The sequence below is a fragment of the Lepisosteus platostomus genome, chromosome 5, assembly GCF_059453375.1.
Source record: "Lepisosteus platostomus isolate fLepPlt1 chromosome 5, fLepPlt1.hap1, whole genome shotgun sequence".
Lineage (NCBI taxonomy): Eukaryota > Metazoa > Chordata > Actinopteri > Semionotiformes > Lepisosteidae > Lepisosteus > Lepisosteus platostomus.
This window is the reverse complement of record NC_142615.1, coordinates 17,282,442-17,287,195: the sequence shown is the minus strand read 5'-3', so window position 1 is coordinate 17,287,195 and position 4,754 is coordinate 17,282,442. Positions and strand designations below refer to the sequence as shown.

The 4,754-nt window shown below is 52.5% G+C and overlaps 2 non-coding genes across 2 annotated transcripts; both read right to left on the bottom strand.

The window, feature by feature from the left end:
- Positions 1-1,579: 1,579 nt before the first annotated feature.
- Positions 1,580-1,652, bottom strand: trnav-uac (transfer RNA valine (anticodon UAC)). The gene has a single exon. It is a non-coding gene; the product is annotated as a tRNA-Val (tRNA).
- Positions 1,653-1,761: 109 nt separating this feature from the next.
- trnal-uaa (transfer RNA leucine (anticodon UAA)) lies at positions 1,762-1,834 on the bottom strand. The gene has a single exon. It is a non-coding gene; the product is annotated as a tRNA-Leu (tRNA).
- Positions 1,835-4,754: the final 2,920 nt, after the last annotated feature.

Below are 4,754 nucleotides of genomic sequence, written 5' to 3'. Positions count from 1 at the left end.
TGTTGGCATAGCTGGGTCCCATTCTGGTGCCCATGGCAACTCCACTGACCTGTTGGTAAAAAAGATTATTGAAAGAGAATGCGTTCAGTGTGAGGACCAATTCTGCATACCTGTGGATGTTCCATGATGAGCCGGTTTCGCCTCTGGGGGAGCTCGTTACTACTGATAAGAAGGGAAATGGTGGATACCACTTCCTTTTGGTAGTCAGTGGTAGGGTCCTGTTGGAGAGGGAGGTAGGCAGAAGTGTCAGTTACTTGTCTAGAGGCTTCAAAGATATATAGATCCTTACGCCACACCACAACAGCACCTCCTTTGTCCGCTGGTTTGATGACGATATCATCCCTGTTGCGGAGAGACTGGAGTGCCTGATTTTCTCCTTGGGTGAGTTTAGACCTATGTTTACTGGGTATAGAGAGTGCCTTGGGAGCTTGATTAGTGCATTGGTTGATGAAATAATCAACTGGTGGAAAACAGCCAGAGGAGGGAGTCCAACAGCTCTGTTTGGGATTAATGTTGTTAATGACATCAATAACCGGGTTGTTACTAGCTGCCTGTGAAGAGGAATTGTCGGCAAAATGTGCTCTGAGACGGATCCTGCGGTAAAAGCAGTTAAGGTCGACATTGGTCTGGGGGATGTCCAGCTTCCTGGGAACTGGTACAAAACTGAGCCCTTTGCTGAGGAGGGATCGCTCATCCTGTGAAAGGGAAAGGTCAGAAGGTATGGTGACAACAAGGTTAGGGTTGGTGAGGGTGTCCGGGGTGTTGATGGTTTTCTTCTGTAGAAGATGACTGAGTTTTTTGTCCTTCTCTGTAGTGAGAAACTGGTAGATTTTAGAGTTGAGAGATCTAATGAGGTTAGTTATGAAGGGAAGATGATGTGGAGCTGTCAGCCGTAGAAATTCCTTAGCCTTTTTGATGTTATCGGAAAGGATAATCTGTTTTTTGAGGGAGAAAATGGTAGTGATCGTATAGTGCTCAGTACTTTGCGTTGTGGCCGCAACAACCCCGGTTCGAATCCGGGTCACGGCAGAATAGGGGCGTCTGCTTTTACTACTTGCACAAATGAAGGCAAAAAAAAGCCAATCGATGTGAACGAACGGCGCTTTACAGAAGAGTACTGCCAGACTGGATTGTTGATGAACGACAGAGGCCACTCCGACCTCTTCTCGGTTTTCTTCACATTCGCCCATGCAGGGGAAGCCAGTTACACCAAAGCAAACGCAGGAAAGTGCATTTCAAGCAGAGACCAGGAGGGACTTGTTTACACCGAGAGTGGTCGGAGAATGGAACAATGCGCCCAGCCCTGTTGCTGGAGCCGATTCTTGATGAGATCTTGGGCTCACTAAGAGGCCCCCGCTGGATGCTAATCTTTCTGTTGTTCTTGCAGGTCCTGCGCTGCTTTTGAGCCGACAGAGCTCGTGCTGGTCTGTCGGCACAGCCCAATTACAAATGATCGGCTCCGCGTACAGAAGGAACGTGCGTTTGGTACAAGAGTGCACGGAGGCACCGGAAATACATTGGGAACAAATGACCGGTCGCTCAAGACCTCTGTGAAGTACAGGAGCGTGCAAAACGAGGCTGTTTCCGCCCGGTCTCGAACCCGGGACCTTTCGCGTGTAAGGCGAACGTGATAGCCGCTACACAACGGAAACCTGCAGGGACCGCTGCTGGTGTCTCGCTTGCGTTTCTGGCTGAGAAAGGGACGCGTCACTTTAGGCAGGGGGTGCTGGAGAGAGGAACAAAGGGCGCGATGAAACAAAATGCCAAATCCTGGGATCGAACCAGGGATCTCTAGATCTTAAGCCTAACGCTCTCCCAACTGAGCTATTTCGGCGGTGCACAGAGTGCACAGCCACCTGCTCCAGCCTTCCTGTGTTGCGGCATGAGCGCACCAAGAGTAGCGGGAGAGTGTTGCAGGAACGTCACTCAGAAGGAAAGCCACCCAGCTGCGCCCTCTGAGCTCTGTCCAGCGCATCTTCCTCGCATGGACTCCTGCCTGCGACGGGCAGGAAACAATTAGCAAGAACAGAACGACACCCCATGGGTGTCTCATGGCCACACCTTAGGTTTGACACGTGCAGGTGTGAGGGGTTGCCGGGCTACTTTGGAGCAGAGCTTGGGCGGAGGGGGGGCGGGAAAGCAGACAAAGAGGTGACACCTCAAGGTCTGCACGATCACAGCTCTCCGCCGCCCCAGGCTTCCGCTCGATAAGCTACTGGACACACCCGCCCCTCTTCACACAGACCGTGGAAAAGCCCCCGAGGGGGAGGGCTCTCTCTTCCTCCCAGGAGCTCTTGGACACGACGCACAGACAGGGCGCGGGGAGCCGCCGCCTGCAAACACGGCTCCAGGCAGGACTCCGCTCAGCAGGAGCCGCAAAGCAGAGGAGATGGGGGCAGCTTAGCTCCTGTGCAGAGACCTGAGCTGTTGTTGCTGTGGATGCTGTCTTTTCTGTTCTCGGGGTAGGAGCGAATGTTGAAATGCCCTTAGAAATGAAGCAGAGCACTTCAACGGCACGGGTGTGTGTGTGCGAGCCCTGGTGATTCTGGGAGACAGATCGAACCTGGGCTAAAAGAGAGGGGGCTTAGCCCTCTTCCATTTGCTAGTTCAAAGTTGTACAACCCATTTGTATCTGCTAAACGGCGCAGTCGTCGTGCACAAAGAACGCTTTGAAAAGCGTCCAAAGCAAGTTATTCCGAGTTGGTTGTTTGTGTTTTCCGTTCAGACGCGAAATGCTGAAATGATCTCTCGGCTCCTCGGTTGTCATTTCCGCTCCGTAAAGGAATCACAGCACGCGTCGGATTCCAGCACGATGGGTCGGGACACGATGCCGGGGGTCAGAGAGAGCGATGTCTTCCTCGTTAGTATAGGACCTGTCACCTGTCCCCACCTGTCACACGACCGGGAGACCGGGGTACATCAGGACGCGCATTGAAGTGAAAGCAGGAAGCGCAGCGACATGCACTGTACAGATCCCGCCACACTAAGATGTGAGTGGGTCTGTTCGATCACAGCGCTAGGCGAATCCCCAATCCCCTTTTGTGCGTGGCGACAAAAGAAGTCTGTTTCCGCCCAGTTTCAAACCAGGGACCTTTCACATGTGAGGCGAACGTGATAACCACTACACTACGGAAACGGTGGTAAGATGTGCCCAGCGGCCCAGCGCTGAGCTTCGCCAATGCGATTCAGCTGCTTCCAGTGCCTTTATTGGAGTGCGCTGATGGACCGTGCTCTCTCTCCAGAGACCAGCACGCCTGTCATGGACGGAGCAGGAAAGGCGGCGCCACATTCTACAGCCCTCTCCACGCAATCGACGAAATCGGGCTACTGAAGTGGAGAAAATCGCCTCTCCAGAAAGTGCAAATATCATCTTGGGGAGTATAAATCCTATTGCCGAAGGTCAGCCCTGTCTACCAGAGTAACCCTCCCACTGCGATGATCAGCTCGTCTCACAAGCGAGAAGTTTCGGCTGGAAACAAGCGCCCCCTCTTCTCAAACATTTTGCATGTTCGAGTAGTTTTAATGCGGCTCCTTCGTACACGGTGCTGATCTTTTGGAAAGCAGGAGGCAAAACTGACACGTTCTTATACCAGGAGTCGAACCCGGGCTGCCTGGGTGAAAATCAGGAATCCTAACCGCTAGACTATATGGCAGCGAACAACCATGCTGTTCCCGGCATCATGCAAGCAAACTACATAAATATGAGAAAACGCACAAGAGAGTTGTCACTCAGAGTGTCGAAGGGTCGATGTATACTGGGGCTCAGTTGAAATGCAACGTCAGGACTTTTCCGAATTATGTCACACGAAGAGAGCACAGCCTTTTCCGCCCGGCCACGTGTGTATCGGTAACTCGCCGTGATCGAATAGTGGTCAGTACTTTGCTTTGTGGCTGCAACAACCCCGGTTCGAATCCGGGTCACGGCAGAATAGGGGCGTCTGCTTTTACTACTTGCACGAATGAAGGCAAAAAAAAGCCAATCGATGTGAACAAACGGCGCTTTACAGAGGAGTACTTCCTGACTGGATCGTTGAAGAACGACGGAGGACACTCCGACCTCTTCTCGGTTTTCTTCAATGACTTACTAAGGATCTTCTTCACATTTGCCCATGCAGGGGAAGCCAGTTACACCAAAGCAAATGCAGGAAAGTGCATTTCAAGCAGAGACCAGGAGGGACTTGTTTACACCGAGAGTGGGCGGAGAATGGAACAATGTGCCCAGCCCTGTTGCTGGAGCCGATTCTTGATGAGGTCTTGGGCTCACTAAGAGGCCCCCACTGGATGCTATTCTTTCTGTTGTTCTTGCAGGTCCTGCGCTGCTTTTGAGCCGACAGAGCTCATCCTGGTCTGTCGGCACAGCCCAATTGCAAATGATCGGCTCCGCGTACAGAAGGAACGTGCGTTTGGTACAAGAGTGCATGAAGGCACCGGAAATACATTGGGAACAAATGACCGGTCGCTCAAGACCTCTGTGAAGTACAGGAGCGTGCAAGAAGCGGCTGTTTCTGCCCGGTCTCGAACTGGGGACCATTCACGTGTGAGGCGAACGTGATAACCACTACACTACGGAAACGGTTGTAAACCGTGCCCAGCGGCCCAGTGCTGAGCTTCGCCAATGCGATTCAGCTGCTTCCAGTGCCTTTATTGGAGTGCGCTGATGGACCGTGCTCTCTCTCCAGAGACCAGCACGCCTGTACCGGGGTTAAGTTAGCTTGAAGTTCGAAAACGATTTTGGCATGCCTGTAGCGCTTTCG